The sequence below is a fragment of the Vidua chalybeata genome, chromosome 3 (assembly GCF_026979565.1).
Source record: "Vidua chalybeata isolate OUT-0048 chromosome 3, bVidCha1 merged haplotype, whole genome shotgun sequence".
NCBI classification, from domain to species: Eukaryota; Metazoa; Chordata; class Aves; order Passeriformes; family Viduidae; genus Vidua; species Vidua chalybeata.
In genome coordinates this window covers 113,205,260-113,223,021 of record NC_071532.1, presented here as the reverse complement: position 1 = coordinate 113,223,021, position 17,762 = coordinate 113,205,260, and the positions used below count along the sequence as shown (strand labels likewise).

The 17,762-nt window shown below is 54.1% G+C and overlaps 1 protein-coding gene across 11 annotated transcripts in view; it reads right to left on the bottom strand.

The window, feature by feature from the left end:
* DTNB (dystrobrevin beta) overlaps positions 1 to 17,762 on the bottom strand; it is a 177,978-nt gene that overhangs the window by 106,945 nt on the left and 53,271 nt on the right. The window lies entirely within an intron of this gene.

Below are 17,762 nucleotides of genomic sequence, written 5' to 3'. Positions count from 1 at the left end.
CAGGGATCCTGTGAGAGAGCAGAGAAACCACCCAGCACTGCCAGGGATCTGTCAGAGAGGAGAGAAACCACCCAGCACTGCCAGGGATCTGTTAGAGAGGAGAGAAACCACCCAGCACTGCCAGGGATCCTGTCAGAGAGCACAAAAACAGCCCAGCACTGCCAGGGATCTGTCAGAGAGCAGGAAAACAACAAGGAAACAGCCCAGCACTGCCAGGGATCTGTTAGAGAGCAGGAAAACAACAAGGAAACAGCCCAGCACTGCCAGGGATCTGTTAGAGAGCAGGAAAACAACAAGGAAACAGCCCAGCACTGCCAGGGATCCTGTGAGAGAGCAGAGAAACCACCCAGCACTGCCAGGGATCTGTCAGAGAGGAGAGAAACCACCCAGCACTGCCAGGGATCTGTTAGAGAGGAGAGAAACCACCCAGCACTGCCAGGGATCTGTCAGAGAGCAGGAAAACAACAAGGAAACAGCCCAGCACTGCCAGGGATCTGTCAGAGAGCAGAGAAACAACCCAGGACAAACAGGGATCCTATTAGAGAGCAGAAAATACAAAAGCAAAGAGCCCAGCAGTGCCAGGGATCCTGCCAGAGCAGAATTCCACAAGGGAAGAGCCCAGCAGTGCCAGGGATGCTGCCAGGGCAGAATTCCATGAGGAAAGAGCCCAGCAGTGCCAGGGATCCTGTCAGGGCAGAATTCCATGAGGAAAGAGCCCAGCAGTGCCAGGGATCCTGCCAGAGCAGAATTCACACATGGAAAGAGCCCAGCAGTGCCAGGGATCCTGCCAGGGCAGAATTCCATGAGGAAAGAGCCCAGCAGTGCCAGGGATGCTGCCAGAGCAGAATTCCACAAGGGAAGAGCCCAGCAGTGCCAGGGATGCTGCCAGAGCAGAATTCACACATGGAAAGAGCCCAGCAGTGCCAGGGATGCTGCCAGAGCAGAATTCCACGAGGAAAGAGCCCAGCAGTGCCAGGGATGCTGCCAGAGCAGAATTCCACGAGGAAAGAGCCCAGCAGTGCCAGGGATGCTGCCAGAGCAGAATTCCACGAGGAAAGAGCCCAGCAGTGCCAGGGATGCTGCCAGAGCAGAATTCACACATGGAAAGAGCCCAGCAGTGCCAGGGATCCTGCCAGGGCAGAATTCCACAAGGGAAGAGCCCAGCAGTGCCAGGGATGCTGCCAGAGCAGAATTCCATGAGGGAAGAGCCCAGCAGTGCCAGGGATGCTGCCAGAGCAGAATTCACACATGGAAAGAGCCCAGCAGTGCCAGGGATGCTGCCAGGGCAGAATTCCACGAGGGAAGAGCCCAGCAGTGCCAGGGATGCTGCCAGGGCAGAGTTCCACAAGGGAAGAGCCCAGCAGTGCCAGGGATGCTGTTAGAGAACAGAATTCAAACATGGAAAGAGCCCAGCAGTGCCAGGGATGCTGCCAGGGCAGAATTCCACGAGGAAATAGCCCGGCACTGGGGCACTGCCCATCCCTGTGCCCCGTGGCAGTGCCAGGCAGGAGCAGCAGCAGGAATTGCCTCACAGGACACCCGGGGAGGGCTCGAGCCGTTCCCAGCCTGTGTGTCCCAAATTCCCAGGGGCCCTGCCCCTCCTCTGGACACCAGGAGTGCCCTGCAGACCCGGCTCGGTTCACTCCCCACTTCCCAGAGCCCAGGGGTGCAGGGAATCAACAACCACTGCCCCAACCCTGGGTGCCCAACAGCTGGAAGCACCGAGGGTGGGATCCCTGCAGGAATTCCTGCCTCCTTCTCCAGGATGTGAGGGGAGAACCCCTTTCCCATCCTCACCCGGGGCACATCTGCCCTGAAATGACTGAGCTGCACCTGCAGTGCTCCCCCAAACCCAACATTCCACCAAAGAGCGATTGGCTTGGCTGGGAGGCTTCACTGGGAAGGAGCTCCCTCACCGTGCCAGAGCCCATGGAATTCCATCCCTTGGGAGTGGGGATACCAGAGCCCTTGGAATTCCATCCCTTGGGAATGGGGATGCCACAGCACACAGAATTCCATCCCTTGGGAGTGGGGGTGAGCCCCTCACTGTGCCAGAGCCCATGGAATTCCATCCCTTGGGAATGGGAATTGAATTCCATCCCTTGGGAATGGGGATGCCACAGCACACAGAATTCCATCCCTTGGGAGTGGGGATTGAATTCCATCCCTTGGGAGTGGGGATGCCACAGCACACAGAATTCCATCCCTTGGGAGTGGGGATGCCAGAGCCCTTGGAATTCCATCCCTTGGGAATGAGCAGCTCACACAAAGCCCATGGAATTCCATCCCTTGGGAATGGGGGTGAGCCCCTCACCGTGCCAGAGCCCATGGAATTCCATCCCTTGGGAACAAGCAGCTCTCACAGAGCTCATGGAATTCTGTCCCATGGGAGTGGGGATTGAATTCCATCCCTTGGGAATGAGGATGCCAGAGCCCTTGGAATTCCATCCCTTGGGAATGAGCAGCTCACACAAAGCCCATGGAATTCCATCCCTTGGGAATGGGGATGAGCCCCTCACTGTGCCAGAGCCCTTGGAATTCCATCCCTTGGGAGTGGGGATTGAATTCCATCCCTTGGGAGTGGGGATACCAGAGCCCTGGAATTCCATCCCTTGGGAGTGGGGATACCAGAGCCCTGGAATTCCATCCCTTGGGAGTGGGGATACCAGAGCCCTTGGAATTCCATCCCTTGGGAATGAGCAATTCTCACAGAGCCCTTGGAATTCCATCCCTTGGGAATGGGGATGAGCCCCTCACTGTGCCAGAGCCCTTGGAATTCCATCCCTTGGGAATGGGGATGCCAGACCCCTGGAATTCCATCCCTTGGGAATGGGGATTGAATTCCATCCCTTGGGAATGAGGATACCAGAGCCCATGGAATTCCATCCCTTGGGAACGAGCAGCTCTCACAGAGCCCATGGAATTCCATCCCTTGGGAACGAGCAGCTCTCACAGAGCCCATGGAATTCCATCCCTTGGGAACGAGCAGCTCTCACAGAGCCCATGGAATTCCATCCCTTGGGAACGAGCAGCTCTCACAGAGCCCATGGAATTCCATCCCTTGGGAACGAGCAGCTCTCACAGAGCCCATGGAATTCCATCCCTTGGGAACGAGCAGCTCTCACAGAGCTCTCCCTGCCCGTTGCTCCTCCCTGCCCCAGCACAGGGAATTCTCCAGCCCCGTCTCCAGCCAAGCCCTGCTGTGGCCCAGGCCCCACGTGCAGCTCCTGCAGCCAAGCCTGCACTTCCCAGCCCCGTTCCTGTCCCATTAGCTGGGATTTTCCTTCGGGAGAGATCCACAGAAGTCACGAGCACCTCCCCAGTGTTTCAGTGACTGCTTTGGATGCCAATTCCCCGCTTGCCAGCTGCTTTTGGTGCCACTCCTGGGCATCCCCACGGCTCCTCCTGGCTCTGGAGTGTCCCCAGCTCCGCAGCTCAGTCCTCAGCAGCAGGAGAAAGGCACAGGGAACATCTGGGATAAAACATCCCAGGAACATCTGGGGTAAAACATCTCAGGAACATCTGGGGTAAAACATCCCAGGAACATCTGGGGTAAAACATCCCAGGAACATCTGGGGTAAAACATCTCAGGAACATCTGGGATAAAACATCTCAGGAACATCTGGGGTAAAACATCCCAGGAACATCTGGGGTAAAACATCTCAGGAATATCTGGGATAAAACATCCCAGGAACATCTGGGGTAAAACATCCCAGGAACATCTGGGGTAAAACATCCCAGGAACATCTGGGGTAAAACATCCCAGGAACACCTGGGGTAAAACATCCCAGGAACACCTGGAGTAAAACATTTCAGGAACATCTGGGGTAAAACATCCCAGGAACATCTGGGGTAAAACATCTCAGGAACATCTGGGGTAAAACATCTCAGGAACATCTGGGGTAAAACATCCCAGGATGGAGATCAGGGGTTGGGCTCCCGACCCTGGAGGTCTTTCCCAGCTGAAGCAATTCTGGGATTCCAGCTCTGATCACACCCAACAAAGCCTCTCCCAGCCCTGGGCATTTCTGGGGACGGATCCAGTTTTGGGGAGTATCTCTGGGAACCTCTGTCAGGATGGCCCCGTATTTGCTGGCACAAGCACGACAGAACCACGAGGATAAAACCGGAATTATTCATGAATCAACACCCTCAGGAGCCCTGGAGCAGGAGGATCTGTGTGCCCTGCAGCAAAACCCCACCTCTCTGCCCAAAACTTCTGCTTCCAAAGGACACAAAAAAGGGACAGGAGCGGCTCTGCCTGTCTGAGACACTCCTGAGAGCCGTGGAAAAACAGCCTGGAAACACCTCAAATATTTCAATCAGGGTTTTTACCGTTGAAAAGAAGATTTCAATGAAAAGTATTGTGGATTCAGCTACTGAGGAGGGATTTTTGTGGCTTGATAACCTCAGCAGGAATACAGACTGTCCAGGCAGGAATGGTCAGGAAGGAATGGTCAGTGAGGGGAATGGTCAGCAGGGAATGGTCAGTGAGGGGAGTGGTCAGCAGTGAATGGTCAGCAGGGAATGGTCAGTGAGGGGAATGGTCAGCAGGGAATGGTCAGCAGGGAATGGTCAGTGAGGGGAATGGTCAGCAGGGAATGGTCAGCAGGGAATGGTCAGTGAGGGGAATGGTCAGCAGGGAATGGTCAGTGAGGGGAGTGGTCAGCAGTGAATGGTCAGCAGGGAATGGTCAGTGAGGGGAATGGTCAGTGAGGGGAATGGTCAGCAGGGAATGGTCAGCAGGGAATGGTCAGTGAGGGGAATGGTCAGTGAGGGGAATGGTCAGCAGGGAATGGTCAGTGAGGGGAATGGTCAGCAGGGAATGGTCAGCAGGGAATGGTCAGTGAGGGGAGTGGTCAGCAGGGAATGGTCAGTGAGGGGAATGGTCAGCAGGGAATGGTCAGCAGGGAATGGTCAGTGAGGGGAATGGTCAGTGAGGGGAATGGTCAGCAGGGAATGGTCAGTGAGGGGAATGGTCAGTGAGGGGAATGGTCAGCAGGGAATGGTCAGTGAGGGGAATGGTCAGTGAGGGGAATGGTCAGCAGGGAAGGGTCAGCAGGGAATGGTCAGTGAGGGGAATGGTCAGCAGGGAATGGTCAGCAGGGAATGGTCAGTGAGGGGAATGGTCAGCAGGGAATGGTCAGTGAGGGGAATGGTCAGTGAGGGGAATGGTCAGCAGGGAATGGTCAGTGAGGGGAATGGTCAGCAGGGAATGGTCAGCAGGGAATGGTCAGTGAGGGGAATGGTCAGCAGGGAATGGTCAGTGAGGGGAATGGTCAGTGAGGGGAATGGTCAGTGAGGGGAATGGTCAGCAGGGAATGGTCAGCAGGGAATGGTCAGTGAGGGGAATGGTCAGCAGGGAATGGTCAGCAGGGAATGGTCAGTGAGGGGAATGGTCAGTGAGGGGAATGGTCAGCAGGGAATGGTCAGCAGGGAATGGTCAATGAGGGGAATGGTCAGCAGGGAATGGTCAGCAGGGAATGGTCAGCAGGGAATGGTCAGTGAGGGGAATGGTCAGTGAGGGGAATGGTCAGCAGGGAATGGTCAGCAGGGAATGGTCAGTGAGGGGAATGGTCAGCAGGGAATGGTCAGTGAGGGGAATGGTCAGTGAGGGGAATGGTCAGCAGGGAATGGTCACCAGGGAATGGTCAATGAGGGGAATGGTCAGCAGGGAATGGTCAGCAGGGAATGGTCAGCAGGGAATGGTCAGAAGGGAATGGTCAGCAGGGAATGGTCAGCAGGGAATGGACAGTGAGGGGAATGGTCAGCAGGGAGTGGTCAGTGAGGGGAATGGTCAGCAGGGAATGGTCAGCAGGGAATGGTCAGTGAGGGGAATGGTCAGAAGGGAATGGTCAGCAGGGAATGGTCAGTGAGGGGAATGGTCAGCAGGGAATGGTCAGAAGGGAATGGTCAGCAGGGAATGGTCAGCAGGGAATGGTCAGTGAGGGGAATGGTCAGTGAGGGGAATGGTCAGCAGGGAATGGTCAGTGAGGGGAATGGTCAGTGAGGGGAATGGTCAGCAGGGAATGGTCAGTGAGGGGAATGGTCAGTGAGGGGAATGGTCAGCAGGGAATGGTCAGTGAGGGGAATGGTCAGCAGGGAATGGTCAGCAGGGAATGGTCAGTGAGGGGAATGGTCAGTGAGGGGAATGGTCAGCAGGGAATGGTCAGTGAGGGGAATGGTCAGCAGGGAATGGTCAGTGAGGGGAATGGTCAGCAGGGAATGGTCAGTGAGGGGAATGGTCAGCAGGGAATGGTCAGTGAGGGGAATGGTCAGTGAGGGGAATGGTCAGCAGGGAATGGTCAGCAGGGAATGGTCAGTGAGGGGAATGGTCAGCAGGGAATGGTCAGCAGGGAATGGTCAGTGAGGGGAATGGTCAGTGAGGGGAATGGTCAGCAGGGAATGGTCAGCAGGGAATGGTCAGTGAGGGGAATGGTCAGCAGGGAATGGTCAGCAGGGAATGGTCAGTGAGGGGAATGGTCAGCAGGGAATGGTCAGTGAGAGGAATGGTCAGCAGGGAAGGGTCAGCAGGGAATGGTCAGTGAGGGGAATGGTCAGTGAGGGGAATGGTCAGCAGGGAATGGTCAGCAGGGAATGGTCAGTGAGGGGAATGGTCAGCAGGGAATGGTCAGTGAGAGGAATGGTCAGCAGGGAAGGGTCAGCATCTCTCTATATATATTACTAAACTATTATATATATATAATATATATAATATATTACATATATTATAATATTATATAGAAATTACTATTATATATATATTACTAAATATTATATATTACAATATATATTCTAAAACCCCAAACTAAGTTTTCCCCCCTGTGACATCACACACTTGTAACCAACTCCACACCCGTAATCCCAGCGCTCTCAATCCATTTTGGAAACCTTCTCCAGGGCCTCCAAAGGCAGAGCTCTCCTGGGGTCAGAGTCTGTCAGCACAGGAAGGATAAAATTCCCAGCATTGCCCACCCTCCCAGGGCACAGCTCCTGCCCCAAATCCCACCTGACCCCTTTGCTCCCAGCACTGTCTGGGATGTTCTCCTGTTCTGGATGAGCCCTTTGCTCCCAGCACTGTCTGGGGATGTTCTCCTGTTCTGGATGAGCCCTTTGCTCCCAGCACTGTCTGGGGATGTTCTCCTGTTCTGGATCAGCCCTTTGCTCCCAGCACTGTCTGGGGATGTTCTCCTCCTGTTCTGGATGAGCCCTTTGCTCCCAGCCCTGTCTGGGGATGTTCTCCTCCTGTTCTGGATGAGCCCTTTGCTCCCAGCCCTGTCTGGGGATGTTCTCCTCCTGTTCTGGATGAGCCCTTTGCTCCCAGCACTGTCTGGGGATGTTCTCCTGTTCTGGATGAGCCCTTTGCTCCCAGCACTGTCTGGGAATGTTCTCCTCCTGTTCTGGATCAGCCCTTTGCTCCCAGCACTGTCTGGGGATGTTCTCCTGTTCTGCATGAGCCCTTTGCTCCCAGCACTGTCTGGGATGCTCTCCTGTTCTGGATCAGCCCTTTGCTCCCAGCACTGTCTGGGGATGTTCTCCTGTTCTGGATCAGCCCTTTGCTCCCAGCACTGTCTGGGGATGTTCTCCTGCTGTTCTGGATGAGCCCTTTGCTCCCAGCACTGTCTGGGGATGTTCTCCTGCTGTTCTGGATGAGCCCTTTGCTCCCAGCACTGTCTGGGGATGTTCTCCTGTTCTGGATGAGCCCTTTGCTCCCAGCACTGTCTGGGGATGTTCTCCTGTTCTGGATGAGCCCTTTGCTCCCAGCACTGTCTGGGATGTTCTCCTCCTGTTCTGGATGAGCCCTTTGCTCCCAGCACTCCCAGAGCAGCAGGAAATGAAGGAACAGCTGCTTTTGTGCTGGGAACATCCCACACCAAACCCCGGCCCGCGGCTCCTCGCTCCTTTCTCACTCCCATCTAAAGAACATCTCCCACTGCCTCCTCCTCGTGCCAGGACCAGGATCAGCTCCCTGCTCCTCGGGAGCAGCCCAGTGTGAAAAATGCACATTTGGTGATTGGCTTTTCACAGATATTACAATGAATGTTATATGTGTGATGTTAGGAAGTTGTGCCGCGTTAATTCTCTTGAGCAGTGTGTTAAATATATTTCTAGGTTATAACACAATGCTAAAATAGAAACTCTGCTGTGGAAGACACTTTTTAAGTAGCTCAAGAAAGAGATGAGATGAGATAATCAAGAAACTCTTCACACAGAGGTAACAGCACCAGGAAATCTAAAGAGTTACAGCCTCCTTAGCAGCAAAGACAAACATCCTCCCACCTCCTCTCCTCTTTATGGAACAACCAGGATTAAGGGGAAGAAGTTGACAAAAACCAGAAAAATTCTTAATTTGCAAGGAATTTATGCACCATGTATGAGATGTATGAATATGCAACAGGCTGTTGCTTTTAAGGGTTGTTCCTTTGTTCACAAGGTGTGTTTTTAGCAGCTCAGAGCCCAAAAACATCCGGATGTCTGTAATTCTTTGCTTTTTATTGTCTTGTCATTGTCCCAACCCTAAATTTTTATTACTCTGATTGTATTGCTATTTTAATAACCATTTTATTATTATTAAACTTTTAAAAACATTAAAACCGAGTGATTGGCGTTTTTCACACCAGGAAAGGACAGGAAAAACCGACTGACAAATGCCAGAGCTGATAATGAACAATAAAACCCACACCAGAGAGCGGAGAAGCGGGGCTGCAATAACCCTGTGCCCCCCAAAAAAATGAACAAACTGAGGGCAGGAACTGGAAATCAGAGTGTGGCAGGAGCTGCAGCTCCTCTGGGAAGGGCTGGAGCTGGGTCAGGGGGATTTGGGATGGGCAACGGGCACATTCCCAACCCTGCCAGAGCTCCAGGAGCCTCTGCACAGCCAGGGATGGCCAGGGTGGGGTTCCTGGGGTGTCCACTGGAGTGAGAATCCCGGGGGATCCCTTCCCTCCAGAACATTCCAGGATCCCAGGTGCAATCCCTGCACAGGGCACATTGTGGGGACATCCCCTGGTGGATCCCATCCCTCCAGAACATTCCATGATCCTAGAACATTCCACGATCCTAGAACATTCCAATCCCTGCACAGGGCACATTGTGGGGACATCCCCTGGTGGATCCCATCCCTCCAGAACATTCCATGATCCCAGGCAGCAGGAGAGGTTCTAGAACATTCCATGATCCCAGGTGCAATCCCTGCACACTGTGGGGAGACCCCCTGGTGAATCCCATCCCTCCTAGAACATTCCATGATCCTAGAGAGTGGGAGATGTTCTAGAACATTCCATGATCCTAGAACATTCCAATCTCTGCACAGGGCACACGGTGGGGACATCCCCTGGTGGATCCCATCCCTCCTAGAACATTCCATGATCCCAGGTGCAATCCCTGCACAGGGCACACGGTGGGGAGATCCCCTGGTGGATCCCTTCCCTCTAGAACATTCCATGATCCCAGAACATTCCATGATCCTAGAACATTCCATGATCCCAGAACATTCCATGATCCTAGAACATTCCATGATCCCAGAACATTCCATGATCCTAGAACATTCCAATCCCTGCATAGGGCGCACTCTGGGGACATCCCCTGGTGGATCCCATCCCTCCTAGAACATTCCATGATCCTAGAACATTCCATGATCCCAGAACATTCCATGATCCTAGAACATTCCATGATCCTAGAACATTCCAATCCCTGCGCAGGGCACACTGTGGGGAGATCCCCGGGTGGATCCCTTCCCTCTAGAACATTCCACAGCTCCCAGGTGCAATCCCTGCACCCAGCTGGAGCTGCAGAACATCCCTGGGCGGCGCAGGAGCCCCAGGGAAGAAGCCCAGGCAGGTTTTGGGGCCTGAGGGGGCTCTGTGCGCTTGGCTCTGCTGGAATCCCAGCCCGTCCCAGGAGCCACAACCCCAGAGGGAGGCTGGGATGGTTCAGGGAATAACCCTAAAACCTGGAAAAGCATTCTTTCCACTGGCAGAACCCAAACCTCCTCTTCAGCAGCCAATTCCGTGGTGCTTTGGTGGCAGCCTCCACAAAAATTGGGTTTATTCCCAATGAAAGCAAGGCACGGTGGGCACGCAAAGGCAGCAGGAATCCCAGAGAGCAGGAACTGGAATGAGGCAAGCGCAGCTCCCAGGGCTGGCGAGCTCCTGACTGGAACCTTTAGAGCTCTTTTACAGAATTCCTGACCTCTGCTGCCATTCCCCACCTGGCACAGGCTGCAGCTCCAAGAGATCTCTGCTGCATTTGTGGCTGAGGTGAAATATCTGTCAGGAGCCAACCCCTGAGCCTGGAATTAGCTGGGGAAACAACTGGAGGAACACTGCTGGAGGTGTCCTGAGCTCCACCAGGGGGAAACTCCCAAGCAGCATCTACAGGAAAGGCCACGGCCAGGCTGGGCAGGAGCTTGGATTAGGAAATAAGGAATCACCCCCTCCCCTTGGACAGAGCATTTCTGTTTCCTGCTCTCTCACTCCACTGCCCACGTCAGGAAAGGCTGAGTGAAAGGCACTGGCACAGTGGGAACCCTCCAGAGCTGGACTGCTGCAGGCTGGATTCCTTCAGTCCCAGATCCAAAGGGCATCAGCAGCACCTGGAGCTGCTGGAGAGAGCCCAGAGGAGAGCACGGAGCTGCTCCAGGGCTGGAGCCAGGCTGGGAGAGCTGGGGCTGCTCACCTGGAGAGGAGAAGGATCCAGGCAGAGCTCAGAGCCCCTGGCAGGGCCTGAAGGGGCTCCAGGAGAGCTGCAGAGGGACTGGGGACAAGGCATGGAGGGACAGGAGCCAGGGAATGGCTCCCAGTGCCAGAGGGCAGGGATGGATGGGAGATTGGGAATTGGGAATATTCCCTGTGAGGGTGGGCAGGCCCTGGCACAGGGTGCCCAGAGCAGCTGTGGCTGCCCCTGGATCCCTGGCAGTGCCCAAGGCCGGGTTGGACACTGGGACACCCTGGGAATGTGGGAATATGAGAATGTGGGAATGTGGGACTATGGGACTATGGGAATAGGGCAGATTCATCCCTGCTCTGTTCCACAGTGGGAAACAGCCAGCTCCTGCCCTTTGTTCAGCAGGGAATGAGAGAAACGTGGCTCAGCTTCCCTGGACAATCCCAAAATCCCAGAGTCACTGAAACTGGGGAAATCCCTCCCAGCCCATCCAGTCCCAGCTGTGCCCGATCCCCACCTTGTCCCCAGCCCAGGGCACTCAGTGCCACATCCAGGCCTGTCCTGGACACCTCCAGGGATGGGCACTCCAAACCTGCCTGGGCAGCCCCTGCCAAGGCCTGCCCAGCCTTTCCAGGAAGAAATTCCTGCTGCTGCCCACCCTGAGCCTGCCCTGGCCCAGCCTGAGGCCATTTCCCCTTGGCCTGTCCCTGTTCCCTGGCAGCAGAGCCCGACCCCCCCGGCTGTCCCCTCCTGTCAGGGAGTTGTGCAGAGCCACAAGGTCCCCCCTGAGCCTCCTTTTCTCCAGGCTGAGCCCCTTCCCAGCTCCCCCAGCCCCTCCTGGGGCTCCATTCCCTTCCCTGGACACGCTCCAGCCCCTCCAGGTCTCTCCTGGCAGGAGGGGCCCAGAGCTGCCCCCAGCCCTGGAGGTGCCCCAGCAGTGCCAGCCCAGGGGACGGGCACTGCCCTGGCCCTGCTGCCACCCCAGAGCTGCCACAGCCCAGGGGCCAGTGGCCTCTTGCCCACCTGGGCACACCTGGGCTCGTGCCCAGTTCAGCTCTGAGCTCCCCATGGAGCTGCTCCAGCTGCTTTTTCCCTGTGCCCTCTGCTCCTGATGCCACTCAGGAGCAAAGATCCCAAAGATCCTCCCTGACAAAGGAGGCAGAGAAAATCACAAACAACTTCTAATCCACCAACAATGTAGGTTAAAAACATCTAATCCAAAAATAGCAGCCTAAATTTTTGCCAAAGGGAAGCATTTCAAACGTGTTGGGATCTGACAGTGCCTCTCTACCTGCCTGTTCCATGTGCCTGGGCAGGAGGCTCAGGGATTGATCTCTGTCCTCTGGAAAACTGCAAATTGAGGGGGTTTTAGCAGCAGGAATGACAAATTTCAGTGTTAATTTCACAGGGTTTGTAGTAATTTTGAAGGTGATTCTGTTCCAGTGGTCAGAAATAAATTAAAGAGAAGTTAAAGAACAATCACAAACCCGAGAATATAAACAGATAATTGGGATTTTACAGATGAGAACTGAGGAAAATCAATCCCTGAGGACTACTGCAACACCTGGTGACGATCAATACAATTTATTGCACAGACTGTCGAGTTTCTGAGCAGTTTTATCTCCAAACCTCTGCTGGTTTTTATCTCACAGCCAATTCCTGTGAGTGCCACATCCCCAGCAGGGCAGGGAGCAGCTGCCTCAGCCGGCTGCTTTTCCAGCTGGGAAATGGAGCAGCTCAGCAGCAGCAGCAGAGGTCACCGTGCCTTCATCCCCTCTGCAAGCTGTCCCGGGAAATCTGCTTCCCCCGGGAATGCCGGAGGGGACGGGGGTGGATCCACAACGCCCCCGGCTGAACGCGGCTGGGGATGGGGAGTTCCCTGCCCGGGGCTCTGCCCTGCCCTGCCCGGAGCTGGGGAACGGGGAAAGGGAAAAGGGAACGTCTGGGGTGTTTCCTGTGCCCGGAGAGAGACCCCGAGCACAGCCCGAGCTCACCCCGAGCTCACCCCAAACATACCCTGAGCACATCCCGAGAACACACCGCAAACACCCCAAACATACCTCGAGCTCACCCCAAAAAAACACCCTGAGAACAGCCCGGGTACATCCTGAGAACAGCCCGAGCTCACTCCAAAAACACCCCGAGAACACCCCAAATATACCCTGAGCACATCCCGAGAACACCCCGAGAACAGCCCAAACATGCCCCGAGCACATCCTGAGTACACCCCGAGCACATCTCAAAAACACACCAAAAACACCCCCAAAACATCCCCCAAAACACCCCGAGCTCACCCCAAACATACCCTGAGCGCATCCCGAGAACACCCCGAGAACAGCCCAAACATACCCCGAGCACACCCCAAAAAACACCCTGAGAACAGCCCGGGTACATCCTGAGAACAGCCCGAGCTCACCCCAAAAACACCCTGAGCTCACCCCAAATATACTCCGAGCACATCCTGAGCATACCCCGAGCACACTTCGAACATATCCTGAGCACACCCCAAAAACACCCCGAGAACACCCCGAGCTCACCCCAAACATACCCTGAGCACATCCTGAGCACACCCCGAGCACATCTCAAAAACAGACCAAAAACACCCCCAAAACATCCCCCAAAACACCCCGAGCTCACCCCAAACATACCCTGAGTGCACCCTGAGCTCACCCCAAACATACCCTGAGCACACCCCAAAAACACCCCGAGAACAGCCCGAGGACATCCTGAGAACACCCCGAGCACACCTCAAACATATCCTGAGCACACCCTAAAACCACCCCCTAAACACCCCGAGAACACCCCAAACATACCCTGAGCACACCCCGAGCACACCCCAAAAATACCCAAAAGCACCCCGAGCTCACCCCGAGCTCCCCCCTCCTGTCCGAGCGGCTCCTTCAGCCCCCGAGCAGCGCGTCCGTCCCTGTCCCAGCTCTCCTGCATCCCTTTCCGGACGGCTCCTCCATCCCTCCAAGCTGAATTCCTGCCCGACGTGATCCTCCTGCATCCCTCGGGGCCGACCCTACACAGCTCTGGGAGCCGATCCTACACAGCTCTGGAGCCGACCCTACAAAGCGAAGGAAGCCGACCCCACACAGCCTGGGAGCCGATCCCCAAAGCGCGGGGAGCCGACCCTACAAAGCTCGGGGAGCCGACCCTACAAAGCTCCGGAGCCGACTCTACAAAGCCCTGGGAGCTGATCCTACACAGCTCTGGAGCCGATCCCCAAAGCGCGGGGAGCCGATCCTACAAAGCTCGGGGAGCCGACCCTACACAGCCCTGGGAGCCGATCCCACGAAGCGTGGGGAGCCAATCCTACAAAACCCTGGGAGCCGACCCTACACGGCGCCCGAGCCGCCCCTGCCCGGCTCGGAGCGTTTCCCCCGGCTCGGAGCGTTTCCCCCGGCTCGGAGCAATGCCCCCGGCTCGGAGCGATGCCCCCGGCTCGGAGCGTTTCCCCCGGCTCGGAGCGTTTCCCCCGGCTCGGAGCGATGCCTCCGGCTCGGAGCGTTTCCCCCGGCTCGGAGCGTTTCCCCCGGCTCGGAGCAATGCCCCCGGCTCGGAGCGGTGCCCCCGGCTCGGAGCGATGCCCCCGGCTCGGAGCGTTTCCCCCGGCTCGGAGCGATGCCCCCGGCTCGGAGCGATGCCCCGGCTCGGAGCGGTGCCCCCGGCTCGGAGCGTTTCCCCCGGCTCGGAGCGGTGCCCCCGGCTCGGAGCGTTTCCCCCGGCTCGGAGCGGTGCCCCCGGCTCGGAGCGTTTCCCCCGGCTCGGAGCGGTGCCCCCGGCTCGGAGCGTTTCCCCCGGCTCGGAGCGATGCCCCCGGCTCGGAGCGTTTCCCCCGGCTCGGAGCATTTCCCCCGGCTCGGAGCGTTTCCCCCGGCTCGGAGCGATGTCCCCGGCTCGGAGCGATGCCCCCGGCTCCGGGCGATGCCCCCGGCTCCGGGCGCCGCTCCGGGGCCGTTCCCGGCTGCCAGACCCCGCTCCGGGGCCGGTCCCGCCGCTGCCACGACCCGAGCCCGCCCGGGAGGAAGCGGAGGGGCCCCGGGGCTCCCGGAGGGGCCGGGCCCGGGCCGGGCCACCCACCTGCGCCCGGTGCCCGCTGCCGCTCATCCCGGCCCGGCTCCATCCCGGGGGATGCGCGCTCCCGCGCCGTCTCCATGGCAACGGGGCCGCCGCGGGAGCGCGCATCTCCCGGGCACCGCCAGCGCATCCCAGAAAACGCGGCCCGGCTGCTCCGGGGGGAACCGGCCCGCGGCAACAGCCGCGAAATGGTTCTTAATATTGGTGTTTTGTTGTTTTTTTCAGTTGTTTTTTTTCAATTGTTTTTTCAGTTTTAATTTTCCTGCTTTTCAAGTTTTCGTTCCTTACAGATGATTTTTAGATCTACCCCACGTCGCTCTGTTGGAGGGAGGAGGAAACAGCCCGCAGCTGCCTACGAGGGGTTGTTTAAGAAACAAACAAACAAAAAAAAAAAAAAAGAGGATCACAGAATGAAAAAACAGCTTGGGAAAGAACACCCCAAGCTCACCGGGTCCAACCTGACTGACCAGATAATTATATTTCACTCCATCCTTCCCCCTGAACAAGTTAATATAAATAAATATAATAACTATAATATAAAATAACAAATCCAATATATTAATAATATATTAATATTAATAATAATTACATTAATATTAATAAAACAATAAATATAATACAAAATAAATTACTATAAAGGCACAAAAGCTACTCTTCCACACCCAACAAGTTAATATTAAATAAATTGCTATAAAGGCACAAAACCTACTTTTTCACACCCAATAAGTTAATATAAAATAGATTACTCTAAAAGCACAAAAGCTACTCTTCCACACCCAATATTCATTGAGAAATGCACCCACACCGAGGGGAGCTGGAAAAGCTGGGCTTTAGGGGGGAATGTTGTGGTTCTCCTGAGCCCATCCTGTGCCAGCTCCTTCCACTGCCCCAGGCTGCTCCAGCCCCGCCTTGGGCACTGCCAGGGATGGGGCAGCCCCAGCTCCTCTGGGAATTCCGTGCCCCCCCAGGCTCACGGGGAAGGATTCCTTCCAGTAAATCGACAAATTTATTATTATCATTAACAAATGACTCTTAAAGTGCCTCTGTAAAGGAGGTTATTGCACCACGAAATGCGGCCCCGGGCACACACACAAACCCAACCGAGCAAAACCCTAAATGGCACCCACCTCCCCCAGCTCTGAGAGGCCCTGTGGGTTTGTCTAAAGCCCAGAGTTTGAAATCCAGAACCACCCAGTCCCAGGCAGGGCTGGGGGAGAGGGGACCCACCCAGCTCCAGCCCCCTTCCATGGGCAGGGACATTCCCAGGGGGTCGGTGGCACTAAAGAGGAGAAGTTACAACTTCTGGTTGTTTATCCCACATTTATCCCAATTCCCAGGGGGTTGGTGGCACTAAAGAGGAGGAGTTACAACTTCTGCTTGTTTATCCCACATTTATCCCAATTCCCAGGGGGTTGGTGGCACTAAAGAGGAGAAGTTACAACTTCTGGTTGTTTATCCCACATTTATCCCAATTCCCAGGGGGTTGGTGGCACTAAAGAGAAGTTACAACTTCTGGTTGTTTATCCCACCTCTTGTCTCGAGCAGGAGATTCCTGACTGGAATCAGCGTGGCTCCAGCCTAAGGACGAGGCCAGGGCTCGGCCTCGTGGTGCTGGGAAAGGGCCGGGGCAGGGTCGGTGTGAATTAAGGAGAATGCAGAAGAAATCCTGAATAAAGCCCTCAGAATCAAACCCCAGAGCTGGGGGTCCCTGGTCCTTCTGCTGGGTGATATCCCAATATCCCAATAGCACAGTATCCAATATCCCAATATCACAGTATCCAATATCCAATATCCCAATATCCAATATCACAGTATCCTGTATCCCAGTATCCATTATCACAATATCCCAATATCTCAATATCACAGTATCCAATATCCAGTATCCAATATCCAATATCACAGTATCCAATATCCCAATATCCAATATCCCAGTATCCAATATCCAATATCCAATATCCCAGTATCCAATATCCAATATCCCAGTATCCAATATCCAATATCACAGTATCCAATATCCAATATCCAATATCACAGTATCCAATATCCCAATATCCAATATCTCAATATCCAATATCACAGTATCCTGTATCCCAGTATCCATTATCACAATATCCCAATATCTCAATATCACAGTATCCAATATCCAATATCCAATATCACAGTATCCAATATCCCAATATCTCAATATCCAATATCTCAATATCCAATATCCCAATATCTCAATATCCCAATATCTCAATATCCAATATCCCAATATCCAATATCCCAATATCACAGTATCCCATATCCCAATATCACAGAATCCAATATCCAATATCCCAATATCCAATATCCCAATATCCAATATCCCAGTATCCCAATATCCCAGTATCCCAATATCCAATATCCAATATCTCAATATCCAATATCCAATATCCAACATCTCAATATCCAATATCACAGTATCCAATATCCCAGAATCCAATATCCAATATCCCAATATCCAATATGACAGTATCCAATATCCAATATCCAATATCATAGTATCCAATATCCCAATATCACAGAATCCAATATCCAATATCTCAATATCCAATATCCCAATATCCAATATCCCATTATCCAATATCCAATATCCCAGTATCCCAATATCCAATATCACAGTATCCAATATCCCAATATCACAGAATCCAATATCCAATATCCCAATATCCAATATCCATTATCCCAATATCACAGTATCCAATATCCAATATCCCAATATCCAATATCCATTATCCCAATATCCCAGAATCCAATATCCAGTATCCCAATATCCAATATCCCAATATCCAATATCTCAATATCCAATATCACAGTATCCAATATCCAATATCTCAATATCCAATATCCCAGTATCCAATATCCAATATCACAGTATCCAATATCCAATATCCAATATCACAGTATCCCATATCCCAATATCACAGAACCCAATATCCAATATCCCAATATCCAATATCCCAATATCCAATATCCATTATCCCAATATCACA